This window comes from Sesamum indicum, linkage group LG4 (genome assembly GCF_000512975.1).
Source record: "Sesamum indicum cultivar Zhongzhi No. 13 linkage group LG4, S_indicum_v1.0, whole genome shotgun sequence".
Lineage (NCBI taxonomy): Eukaryota > Viridiplantae > Streptophyta > Magnoliopsida > Lamiales > Pedaliaceae > Sesamum > Sesamum indicum.
Window position 1 is genome coordinate 4,199,129 of NC_026148.1, and position 14,739 is coordinate 4,213,867.

General features: G+C 31.9%; 1 long non-coding RNA gene across 1 annotated transcript; it reads left to right on the plus strand.

Annotated features, from left to right (window-relative positions):
- On the plus strand, positions 2,499–6,600 carry LOC105159985. The gene is made up of 5 exons (XR_847652.2): positions 2,499–3,317; positions 4,662–4,735; positions 5,437–5,538; positions 5,638–6,051; positions 6,384–6,600. It is a non-coding gene; the product is annotated as an uncharacterized LOC105159985 (long non-coding RNA).

A 14,739-nucleotide genomic window follows, 5' to 3' on the forward strand; every position in this document is an offset into this window, starting at 1 on the left:
ATCCTTATATTATCAATGTTGATAATAATTTATGAAATACTGCAGGCAAGTATTATCTAGTGGATGCTGGATTTACAAACTATCAATGTTTTCTTGCGCCTTACAGAGGTACTCGATACCACCTGGCCGAGTATAGGGGCCATGGTCGTCGATACCGTACCCCACAGAACCTATTTAACCATGCCCATTCTCATTTAAGAAATGTAATTGAGCGTTACTTTGGAGTATTGAAGAAGCGGTTTCCAATATTACAGTGGGGGATCCGAGCTACCTTCTTCAACACCAAGTGGATTTAGTTATCTCTTGTTGTATACTTCATAACTTCATCCGAAGGTTCAGTCATGATGACATCATTTTCAACGAACCAGAAGATGAAATTCCTCCCGATATGGATGCATTTTACCATAGAGGACATCCTACCGTGACTGAACTAGAAGTACAACGCATATTCCGCGAGAAAATAGCAATGCAGATGTGGGCATCTTATAATCCAACCTAGGCATTGGTAAACGTAAAGTAGACAATCCGAATGTAATGTTAATGTGCAACTTGTGACTAGCATGTAACAAGTACGAAATGAGGATTGTGATCCAAAATTGGTTAAGGCCGTTACATTCAGCCTATTATACTACCTTTAAATGTGTTCGACATATAATTTAGATGTTCATAAGATTTTAATTATGATATCAACTCGGTGTATACATGTTTTATATTTTATACTTAAAGAATAGTTTTTGCAGGCATGGCATATCGTGGATACTTGGAACGGGCTGACTTTTCACATGAGGAGCATTGGACATTAAATGTTGAGCAACGCTTAATGTGGATGATTGTGGATGACAACACCCGAGTCCCCATGAGAGATGATCGACGTGCGGAAGCACACATGAATCAGTGGGTTCGTGGATTACGACGGCATTTTGGGTATCATTACACACGAGATCAGGTCCATCAGAAATTCTATGAATTGAAAGAGCAATTTCGTCAGTTCCACGAAATCACTCAGATACCAGGAATTTATTATGATGTTGAAACATTTTGTATGGATTTTCCTGACGAGCTACGACCACATACGACACGAGTATGTCATGTTATCGCTTTAATTAAATCATTGCAACCTAGTAACTGGTTATTCCGAATTAGTATTTACTTTTCATTGATTGATTGTCAATATGAACCTGTTGTAAATCTACCCGTTGGCTAGACGATACTACCAGTACCCAGAGCCTCATTACCCCAGCATGCTCGAGATATGGGGCCCAATTAGACTACCGCTTGGTCCAGCTGAGTTGCACAGTGACGGGGGGCATAACCGAGATAACGCACCACGTAGTTTTGTGAGAGGTGACGAAGAAGCCCCCATTATCATATCGGGATCCACTGCACCAACTCACCAAACGCATACATATTGCCAGTTGGGATGTTGAGGAACAGGTAGCTCGTGGGGATGGTAGCCCACGATTGGCGCGCAATATTTCATTAGCGCCACGTAGAAGTCTGGACATGGGTTCGGGAGTTGGCGGGATCGGGTCATGGATGTGATTACATTCGTCGCTTTGGCGTGCAATCCGACCGTGGAGGCCATTCGCGTAGTGAGGGAGACAGTACAGCACGCTCGCGGCGACCAACCGGAATTCCACCACGTCGACGTGACGGTCCTTAAGTGTTAGTGGTGCTGTTGTAGAATATGTGAGCCAATCACTTGTTGTCATATGTTAATTATAAAGTTAACGGGAACATGATTGTGTGCGTCATTTATCATTCAATGACTTAAGGGTTTCATTGTCATAGTTTAATTGGACAATACGCCGTATTAATCCAAAATATATTTTTCAAACCATTGCAATCTGCTGGAATGTGGATCTTCAAATTATAAAAAATTGAAGGATGCATTAGAGGGTTGATATACATGTTAGATGTATAATATTTTCTTAGGTGAGGTTTGTATTTGATTTTTAAATACAAATGCATTTTATTTTAACCACTTAATATTTGTACGTAATATTTTCTACATCATTGGAATAATTAATTTTTTTTTAAAAATACAAAATAATATAACAATTCTATGCGGTTAATTCATATATTACATTATTTGAATAATATATTTAAATTTATCACCTCGAACAGAACGTCTAACAAAAGATACTGTTAATCGATTACTAGAGTGCATTTAATTATTTATAAAAGTGTATCTACATAAATTATTTTTTTTACATTTCCATACATATATAATTAAAAAATAATATTTATTTTAATCCACTCCCAACTAAATAAATTATATACATTTTTATACATATATATATAAATATATATAAAAGAAACATGATTTGACAATGAACAGTACTTTTTGTCTCCCCACTACCCACATCAAATATACCATACATATTTTATATTATCTCCAAAAATAAATCCAACATACACACTATCTCTAACTTATTTTTATTTATCTTTGTTTTTCTCCGTCTGTCTCTACAAAAACAAGTTAAAAACAAAACCAAACATGATGTAAAATCTATTTTTAGAGAACAGCCACTTCGATAGAAACCCTCCTCCATCTTCCATTTCTGTTCTTCGGAAAATCCCTCACCATCTCCATTTATCTTCTTCGAGAAAACCCCTCTATTGTTAGAAGAAATTGATCTTGCATCGTCTCAGTTGAGCGTCCCACCTCTGTTGCTGGAGAAGCTCAGTCATTCGAAGAAGACTGCTCTGTTTTTCGAGTGAAATCGCGGCCGTGGGAAGGTTGAGCTAAAAATCGAAGAGAACCCAGGATTTCCTAATTTTTATGGAATATTGATTGTTCTTCTCGTTGGTAGGCTCTTCTATTCTGAAACTTTTTACTTTTTTACATTAGAGGGAACTTTGAAATCGAAGTGGGTCTCAAGAAATTGAAGTGGGCATTGGTACTGTTTTTATGGCGATGGAAAATTCCGATTCCGCTCATTCGGTTCCTCCTCCAGCTCCTATATCTGAGAAAAAGGAGAATCTGACGCCGATTAACCCTAAGTTTGCGGAATTGGCTGAATCACGGCAGGAGCTTCTCAGTAGAATTCAGAATCTGAAGCAGGACCTGCAAAACTGGAGGATGAAGCTGGACGCTGAAGTCAAGGTTTACCGCGATGAGCTCTCAGAGGTAAAGAAAATCACTCAATCCTGAAGTGGAACAACTCCGGACAGAATTTCAAGAACCGAGGACCAGTCTCCAACAGCAGCTGGAGGATGTCACAGCCAACCTAAGAGATTTAGGGGATGAATTTCGAGAAACAATAGGGGCTGAAGGTGCAAAAAACGTGGAAAACAAGAAGGAGCTGATGATGGTAAAGACACCAATGAATATGCTGGCTAAGTATTCTCTTTTGGCTACCTCATTTCTGGTATTATTGTACCTGGAAGAGTTGCCACCTTGTCTGGGTTGTAGATCAAACCTCTTACTTTTATTTTCGTTATGTGACATTTGTCCAGTCATCACTTCATTAATAGTGATGCCTACTGTTAATTTCAATTTAACTATTTGAATCTCCAAAAAGAAAAAAATGGAAGTGGGTAGTCAAGTAACCTCTTGAAATTGAAGTGGTCTGAAGTGTTGTTTGATTTTTGTGGGCTTTTATGTTTCGTTGGGATCAAGAAACGAAGGTGTCTGATTCATTTTTTTGTTGACTATTGTTATCAATTTGCAGTGGTAATAAGTTTGTATTCTTTCTCCTGTTGTTGCCTTTATGTTGAACAATTATGTTGACTACTCATCATTTTATTAGAGTCCTTGATGCTGTCTCAGTAGTGAACAATGAAAATAGGACTTTTTCTTCCTCCTGTGTTTCAGTGTATTTCTGGGTTGCATCTTCTCATAATCGTATGTAATATTTCATGATTTGTCTACATTTAATGCAACATTTTTGGACTTGCACATTAGTAGGTAAGTTTCGTAAATCCAAAAATCAAAATGATAGGATTTGGAAACACTCCCACCCATGTTTGCAAAGTTCTATGGCACGAAATCTTTTCGGCATTTCTTTTCCATTTGAAACCCATCATCTATAAGAACTATATGAGGACATTTTGTAAGTTTGTGGTTACAGTGATGCTTAAATTGGAATCTGATTTTCTTTATAACATTGAAAGTTTCACACGGAATTATTTGGTTAGTTTCTTTCTAACAATCATTTCTATTCTTGGATTTCTTTTTTCCTTCTATTTCCAAAACTGGTCATCCTTTCTCATCGCATTGCTCTTTAGAAATCATGTATCCTGTTATTAGTTTATATTTTATTTTTCTTTTACTATTGACATTAATGTTCGACCTTTCTTTTGCTTTTCTTTCGACTATCATCGTAATTTTGTTCAAACAGTTTTTAAGCATCTTCTGTTTATTTTTTTCATTGTTTTAGATGTATAGTATTTTACATTTTTTGAAACTTCAAAAATCATATTGTTGGTGTAGGTCCAACGCTTAATGCTAGTGCCACAGTTGGGGATGTTGGAAAGGCCCTTTTCTGCATGTTCACCTTTTAAAATAGTGTCTTGTGTGTGATAACGTATTAGATCTGTCTGGGGATTATAGCAATTTCTCTAAAGCACACCTGTTGTTGCTTCTGCATTTCTGGGTTTCTAGGATTACTAGAACTGTAAGGTTTGATAACTTTTCATTCGTACAATATTTGCAGGTGCCAAAGGAGATTGAAAGCCATTATACTAATGCTACGGAGGTGGATAAACACCCAGTTACTGTAGTTTCTGGGTACGGTTCCTTCTTTAATTTTGACACTGAAGTTACTCTATTTGATTGGAGTTTGTCAAACCCGTTCAATCATTTCCAGACTACTTTAATTTTGACACTGAATTTAATTAGTCAATTTGACATTCTCAAATTATTGCCACCCTGATATGTAGAAGTGAAATTTCAGTGTAGAATTGTTCGAAGAAGTAATCTTGACCATTATCTGATATGATGCCAAAGATTGCTGCTGGAAGCGTCTCTTTGATTCCATTTTCATTTTTCTGATGTATTACTCCTGTACAATTCCTTGGAACATATCTTGGGAAACACACAATTCAGTGTGGAAATTGCCCTTGTTCAATTCCTTCGCCTTACTTTATTGTCGTAACAAAGCCCATTTTGAATCTTTTGGTATATGATAAAACACATATTATATATACATTTTTCTTTAGATTTTGTTTTTCTATATTGTTCCGAAAAGTAAGAAATGCACATTCTTCATATTACAATTGACTTACCAAAAAAATGACCACATTGTATATTATAATAGAAAATTTAGGTAATTCCTTCTTGTATTCTTATTTTTACTATATTCTTGGATGATATATTCTATTTTTCTGCAGCATATATGAGGTGTGGTTTTCAGTCCTGTTGACTAATTATTTTATAAGTGTTTAAATTCAAATTTATGCTTATTTATTCATGTCACCGTGGTTTGTCAGATGATGATGAAAGGCACGGATCCTAGCATCCTCAATATTTGGTTGGAATCTCGCACCTGTGGAAAAGGCATTGAGGATGATGATGATACAATGGACTTACATGTAAGTTTATGTTAATGTTGGACCGTCTTTGTATGTTTGGATTTAAATGATTGTTGTTGGATTTGAGTGGATGGTCTTTTTGTTGTTGAATTTGAATAGATGCTGTTGGATGGCTTTTCCGGATGCTTGTTGGGTGTGGATGTTGTTGTTGGATTTAAATGAATGGTCTCTTTGTCTAAGAAGCCATAGGTAGAAAGAAGCAAGGAATTTAAGGACTAAGTTTTTAAGAATGCAATGGGAGAGGAAATATGGACGGATGACACACGAACAGGGAAGCAGAGAGTTGAAAATATAATTGCAGACATCTTCTTTGTACAGGAAAAAGAAGAAATAAAAAAGCTCAAGAGTGGATTGATAGAGGAAAGAGAAAAAAATGAAACAAATGGAGGAGGAATTCAATCACGAGAAAGAGCAACTAAGGTTGAAAAAGGAGAAGGTAACTTCTCTAAGTCGGAAGTTGGAAGGGCTCATAAGTCGTCTACCTACACTCATAATTTGACAATGGCAACTCAAGTAAGTAATTAAATGTATTTTATTAATATATACACATATATATATATATATATCATGATTAATACATAGGTTCCAGGTGCATCAAGCTCGCAACAACCCACTTTAAGTGGATTGAGAGGTGTTTCGTCAAAAGAACACGAAATATTCTATTTATTTACCATTTTATTTTTTATATTTCTCTATTGTTTTGTTTTGGTACTTCATTTCTTGATCCTCTTTTAATTTATTTGATTAGACATAATTATGAAACTGTATCTTTCATTTTAACATTCAATATTGTGTATTTTGTTGTTTTAATTTTATTTATTTGGATTTTATGACTATATTTCCAGTCATGCAGATGTGAAAGAAGGTGATCGAGAAGCTACTTTTGTCTCCCGCGTGTATATATTGGACGTTTGTATGCAATTTTCATCTTTTGGATTGATATTGACATGGTTAAGAATTGTGTAATGGCTATAGCATTGATTGATGCTTACTCCAATTATTTAGTTGGTGGTGTGTTTGTTTATGTTGGAATTAGACTATTGCACTTTTTGTCACGTTAAACTATTAGTTTATAGTATATGTTAGATATATGTTGATTAACTAATTGTGTTTGTACAAATATTAATTGTATATAAGAATACTTTCAATTAAATAAGATTGTAAATATTAAAAATAATAAATACTGAAAAAAATATTGGGCCAATTACGTAAAAAATATAAGATCAAATTTTACTTTTATTGCTACAGCAAAACGGGCGTAGTAAAAGTTAATTTATTGGAACAAGTAGAGTTCTGTAGTAGAAGGTGATATTTTTTGCCGTTGCTTTTGCTATGAATTTGTTATTGTAAACAAAAGCTGAATTTTCGTAGCAATATTCATGTGATGGTTACAAATAGACAATTGTAGGTGGTGTTTTTGCTCTTCTTTGCCTTCGAATATATGTTGCAACAAAAGTCATTTTTTTTATAGCAAATAATTTTCGCTACAAATTTTATCTGTAGCGAAAGTTTTCCTAAGTTAGTATTTTTTACCATCGAAATTAATAGCGAATCCATAGCAAAAAGTTTTTTGCTATGAATATTGAGCTTCTGTTATGAATTTTGCGCTGTAGTTTTAAGCCTATTTTCTTGTTGTGATTCCATCAAGTCCACTTGAGGGAAATTGCATGTAATTTTGCAAATTTCTTTTGAGAACAAAAATATTTGGTCCAAAATAACCTCAAATTTTCAGATATTTACAAGATTACTTGATTTTTTTTTCTTTAACCTGTTTTCTTAATTTAGTTATATTCGAATTTATAAATACAAATAAATAGGGTATATAGCGTGATAATTTAACCTCATTCTATATTTTATCCTTCATTAATCTATCCTAATTTAATCATGTCCCTCAAAATAAATAAAGCATAATTAAGAGTATTCAAAATTTTTCAAACACCATTATATCAAATAGAGCTCGTTGTAAATTTTATGTAAACTATACTAATAAATAAGAAAAAAGTATAAGAAACCCCCTTGTGATATCACAAATGAGCAAATTACCCTTATGAAAAAAATAGCAATTTACCTCCTTGTATTTTAAAAACTACAACAGTTTATCCCCTGTGTTTTTTATATTGAAGCAATTTAGAGAGATAAATTACTTTATATTAAAAAACTTAGAAGGACCGATTATTATTATTTTTTATAAGAAAAATAATTTATTCATTTACAAAATCACTCAAATGTCGATTTTATTAAACCCAATAAATAAGGCTCCGAGTTTTAGTACTACACTGAGCTGGAAACTATTCATTCCACAACTGCCCAACTCTATACATTTATTGTTATTCAAGTTCTTAAATCGCTTAAATACGCGTAAAGTATTGTAATAAAAACAGTAGAGAGGAATTATATGCATCACATATAGTACCAATATATAATAAATGTTGTATTTATTATAACATGAATTTCTGGTAAAATTATAATCACTCCAATTTAAATCATATCTCTCCAAATTTATAATCCTATGTATGTTTCGACCTAATAACTTATCTATGTTTATTGTCTCTTTGATTTATCTCCAAATTATGAATGCTCCCTCGTCGTTGAGAAATTATTGATGTCCCTTTGATTTTTGTCATAATTATGTAATCATTAGAAAGTAACGTGAAAATATCGACTTTGTTTTTCACAGATTTTTTATTTATTTTTAATCTTCGGAAAAATGTAAAAAATTCTGATGTTGTGAAATGTCCCATTTATCCTTCTGTGTTTATGCCTTTTTTACTGTTAAAAATGGTATTTTGGTCTATAATGCATTTTTAAAAATATGTAAAACTAGGATTTGGAAAGGCATTTTGGGTAGTTTAATACAAAATTCGATTTTACCTTAATAGAAGCTAATGAAATTGGTCCAGTGTTGGATGGTCGTTAAATTTAGGGAGGTATTAATAATCATGAAACGTGTTTAGAATATGTTCAGATTGCTTGTCTTCAACTTATTTCTGATCAATTAATTTATTTGTTGCGGAACATGTGAGTCCAAAAAAGAACATACAAAGTTTTATGAAAATGGAGTTCGTATATGTTTCTACCACTAGTTATTGCTGCGGGTGGTTTTCGTTAATGTATAAAAAAGAACTATGGTATGTGATAATGAAAAAAAAATTGTGAAAAGAAACAATCATGTGAGTGAAAAATAAATTATAATTGTATGTTTATTAAAAATATAAAAGTTTGTGAGAAAAAAAAATATGAAAAAGGGAAAAAATATAATTGTTCGATTATTAAAAAATATTAAATTATCATTTTGGAAAAAAAAATAAAAAAAAATAAATGAAAAATAATATGACAAAAGGTCTTCCTTTTGTAATATGAAAATAGAACTGAAAAAAGTATTGTATATATTCTTAAATAGTTTTCTGAGTAAATCAATTTACATTATTATACTGAATTTCAGTTATTAACAACAATAGTTTCTGTCAATGAGGCCTAACTTAGTTGGCGAAACTCAAGCCTATAATTTTAGAGGTCATGAGTTCGAATTCACCGTTTTTGTGGGATGTTGTTCTACTGCATGGTAGAGGTTGTGTACTGTAATAATATGTGTTATTTAAATTTAATTCGAAAGCAACAGTAGTCCTTGACGTATCAATTATTAATATTCAATAATAATTTATAATTAATTAATCATTTCTATACAAATAACATCAGTTAAGGTATATAAAAATTCAAAACCTAATAAAATACTGAAAAATTACCTTATAATCATAATTGAAAAATAGAAGATATTTATTAGGATAAATTACATTGGCAACCCTTGAGGTTATGTTCAAATACACAAAAATCTCCTGTTTATTGTAAAATGATAAATCTTAGGGAGTGTTTGTGCAAACTTTTATCACCTCTTGTAATTACAATTACAATATCAAGAAATTGATAATTGAAATTTTATGAAAAGTAGAAGATACTTGAGTATTTAGACCTAACCTCAGGAATTGTAAAAGTAGTTCACCCTATTTATTAAAAGTAGGGTAAATTACAACGAGGTCCCCTTAATATTTGGCATAATTACAAATATCTTCTCGTTGTTTAAAAAATAATAAATAACTGCCTGATATTTCAAAAAAATTATATAATTCTTGGATGGAGGTGGAATTATCATCTTTTTTATTGTTTTATTTTTTATAAAAAAATTAAACACTACAAAAAAATTGGACGAGATGGATGAGAAAACTTAAGAAATAAAAAAAATCATCCACTCAGTCCATAGAAAAATTCAAAAAATTCTGAAAATTAAGTAAAATTATAATTCATAGTTTACAAGGATATTTTGATCAGTTCACCAGAAAAAATGAATGAAAATTAAACAGAGACTAACGGTTTGGGCCAATTGGTTAACAATCATTAAAAATAAAAAAATATTAATAATTTTTTAAATAATAAACAAATACTTATAATTATATCAAAATTCAGAAGAGCCTGCTGTAATTTACGATTAAAAATATTAGAATGAAAAGCAAGAATAGCATAACTAGTTTGGCGTGGGTCAAGAATAGGGTATGTGTGGTACATTTTGTGATTGAGTGCGACAGAAGTGTTGGGCCATGCTGCATGCTTCTCTCATAAACAAATTATCACCTAACCAAATTTACTAGTATTCTACCACCAAAACTAATAAACTCTCATCGGTACTATATAGTTATAATAAAGACACTTACAAATGGACCATTTTATAATTACAGGATTTCAGTCATCGAATTTTTAAAAGTGGCCGAAGATTGATTACGTGGACAAAAACTGGGCCTTTTTTTGCTGATGTGGAATTATAATAAAAAATCAACTGCAGAATAAATTTTTTATTTTCCTGCCACATAAGAACTTACATGAAAAAATTTCCTGCCACAAAGCAATGACATGGATACAAAAGGAAAAAGAAAAAGTACTTTTTATTGGTGTTGTTTTTTACTGACTGAATATTTTTTTCATCTCTTCTCTGTAACAAAAATAAACTTTGAATTTATATTTTATACTAGCTATCATTGCACAGTATTTCTACGTGCACATAATAAATAATCTTACTTACATAAGAAAATAAAATAAAATTATTATTTTATATAACAATCCCCCACTCAATCCCCAATCCATCCCCCCCTCGCCGCCACCGCAGTAAGGCGCTACGACGAGGCTAACCAGCCCACGGGGGGACACGGCGACATTGTTCACCCCCCTCCGCTGGGGGCGGGCGTCTCCTCCTCTATGGGAGGGACGGTGGTTTGGAGGTGGGAGCCGATGACGGAGGGGATCTTTTTAAAAAAATTATATTATATAATAATTTTATTTTGATAAAATATATGTAATATGAATTCAAAATTTATTTCATACAATTTTTTTTTTTTGAGTAGCGCTTATGAAGCGGTTATGTGGCAAGTTCTTGAAATATGCCTAGTCAGTTTTTCTTGTTTTTTTTAGGCTAAATTAGTTTTTTCGTCCCATAAATAAGGCACATTTTTTTATTAGTCCCATGCTTTATGAAATTTCTATTTTGGTCCCATTTTGTTGAAAAGAATTTCAATTTAGTCATCTGCAACTTTTATCATCAATTTTTAACAGCAGAAGTAGTCAAACATTAGTTTTATACTATTGGAGGCGCCTCCATGATGAAAGTTCAAAGTAATAGCATATTCACGTTCATCTAGAAAAAAAAAAAAGCATACATATAAATATAAATTGTATTGTTCAAGATTGAACAAACAGAAAAGCCAAAAAAAGATTATAATATTTAAATATGTAAAGACAACATAATTCGACTAACATTTGACCACTTCTGCCTTTTAAAATTGACGGCAGAGGACTAACTTGAAAACGTTTTTCAACAAAACGGGATCAAATTAGAAATTCCATAAAGCGTGTGACTAATAAGGAAATGTACCGTTTTTATAAATCAAAAAGATAATTTAGCCTTTCTTTTAATTCAAAAAACCCTCAAAATTTGTATACATCAGCAAATTCCAACGACTTTTTTACAAATTCAGTGGCCCCAGTTCTGTAGTTGTAGAAAAACACCAACATTTTTGAAGTACTATTTGTCATCCATTTACATAGAATTCTTATTTTGCTACCTCCTAATGTACGCGGCAATAAATGCAATTAACCCTTTATCATATATCATATTCATCTCCACACATATATATATATATATATCTGTATAGATCTTCATACATGCAAGCAAATTTAAAAAAATAAAAAAGAAAAAAAGAAAGGAAAAGAAAAAGGAGTTGCCATGCATGCATGTCTTTCTTTCTACATATAGAGAATTACTGTGTACGTGCTTGATCTGTCAGTAGTATATTATACTACCCCAAAAGGAAGTCAATTGAGGACAAGTTAGCTACAGGTCCTTCAATTCACTCCCAAAGCGTGGTCCTTAAAATTCAAGGTCATGTCCAAATCTAAATATGGTCCCAAAATTTAAGGTATGTCATAAGATCATTAAGGCATTGTACGTGCGTTGTAAAATGCTGACATATTATTCATTACAAGAATTTCGATCTTTTGTCGTAATCATGATTAATAAAAGTGAAAATTTATGGTGATTAGCAATTAATTAACTGCGTGTGGCACTTGTACCTATACTCGTTCCATATATATGTATATGTTTATTTTTGTTTCATCCAAATGTATTTGTGTTGATGTTAATTATTTATCATAATTAACAATGTATTTTATATTTAATAAATAAACATCTTCTAAAACCTATTCAGAATCATATGACATATATATATATAAGGGTAAAATCCATATTACCGTATGTGATGTCTAAAATGTTTAAATATGTACCTGTGATAAAAAAAAATAAAAGATCATATAACTCCTGGTAAAATTTAAAAAGGTGCACATTACCCTCTCTTATCTAGAATTGTATCTCACGTACTAAAGATGAGATGGAGTAAGTATTTTTTTTCCTAAACGGCCAAACTACTAATGTCTTTAAATTATATATATTTCGATATAGTATGAAAAAAATATAATTCAAGTTATATGTATATATATATATATACCACCTAAAAAAATATAAAATAGAAAAATATAGATAACTCGCCAACGGACGGGAGATTGGCGGTGGGTGAGGTGTCAAAATGCTCGGCGTCGAATGTGCTTTCTAATAGTGGTAGACTCGCGCCGAGAGATGGTCGGAGAGTGGAGAAAAAAGCAATAGAAGATGGGGCGTGCGGGTTAGGAACTCGCGAATGGATTGGAAATTCTCGGTGAGTAAGATATCAAAATACAATTTATCCCATATGATATGTGAAAGAAGCCTGTAAAACAAAAATAATTAGCAAATTTAAAACCCCCCTCTCCAGCCCCGTGTTTTGGAAAATGAAGTAAATAATCCTCCCTTGTCAATGATCTAAAGGGATAAATTACAATTTTTCCATTTTTTAGGCTATTAAAACTGATTGTAATAATTACTACATTCTTTGCACTAATACCACAAGAAAGAGAAAATATTACTAACAAAAAAAATTAAGGGACAATTTAATATTGTCACAGGCTAACTATACGTACTAAGCGACAAGATTTTCGTTTTATCATAATAATATTGAGTTTTATAATTTGAATGCTGAATTTTATAAGAGTTTATGGATTAAAAATAATTAATGACATACATATATATAATAAAGAGCCGATGACAACAATTATTGATCTTCAGTCCTCACTGTATGTGTTGTCATCACTATATATACACATTTATTATATTAGGTTTCTTGTCACTGATAATTATTTTATGACAAATTAAATGAAAGTTCTTGTGACTTAATGTATCTTTCTAACGATACTTTCAAGATTTTCATTCAGCATATTATCATTAATATTATCTTTCGTTGCAGTACAAATCCTATAAGCACACAACATGTCGCTGTATTAAATTATGAAAAATTTTATTTTTGGTCCCATATATTAGGTTCGGTTCATGTTAATCCTATTCATTACAAAAATTTCAATTTAAGAACAATATCTTTTGATTTGTCTTAATTTTGATCCAATCATCAAATAATAGACGGAATGCGTTAATTGCCGTTAAAAAAACATGTGTGTCTCACATGGTATCACTTAATGCGTATTTGGAGAAAAAATCATACTTTTTCAGCCCTAATTTTTTCTCCAAATCTTTTCTTCTGCGGAATTACTCCTGCCAAAAACCCATCCTAGGCATTTTTTTTTTCCAGATCTCCCATCATCATAGAAGCGAAGAAGAAGAGATTATTACTAGAAAAATGAATCGTCATGATCCAAAGTTGAATGATTTCCCTTCTTCTTCTTCGTTTCAACCACCTCATCTTCAATTTTGTGCAAGAAATTCACCTTTTTCCCCATTTCGGAGATTTCTTCCTCCATTTTGTTCAACTTGTGAAGGAGCCCATGTATTATTTTCTTCACTCTTGTGCACATTAGTAGGTCTTTCGATTTAAAGAAGTCGAATGACGCCATTTTTTCAAAAAGTGAAGCTGGACTTGGATTCGAAGAGGAGGAACCCTAATTTCTAATTTTTCTCCTTCTTTTATGTCAAGCCTGATATATATTTTTCTCTAAATACTCTCCATGTTAGAGGCATGTGCCTTTTTAACTGTAATTAAGGTATTGTCAATTATTTGACAGTGGGATTAGAATTGAGACAAACAAAAGATACTGTCCCAAAATTGAAATTTTTATAATAAATGGGATCAAAATTGAATAGGACCTGATATATGAAATCAAAATGAGATTTTTCCCATTAAGTTATTGGGTGATATATATATTCTAGCCCCACGGTCTTCCACATAAACCATCCGTAAGAATTAATGAAAGAAATGTACATAAAGTTGTCACTAAAAATACTTAACGACAACTTGAGATGTCGGCAATAATTTATTCGCAGTATAACTGTGTTGTCGTCAATACAAATGTATTATTAATTGTTTACAATGATAATTTTATGTATAAATTGTTGGTGTCAGGAAGATTTATATTATAATAATTATATAAGATAAAAATTATTATTTATATACATCTCTATTGACAATTGAAAAACAATGATGGATATTTGATTATACTAATATTATTTTGTGTTGTAATACGTACAAACCCCATTGAGGAAACATGCGTGCATTAAATTCATGGTTGCTATATATATTATGCGATCCGACAGGCTGCTTTCTACACAAAACCATACATCAC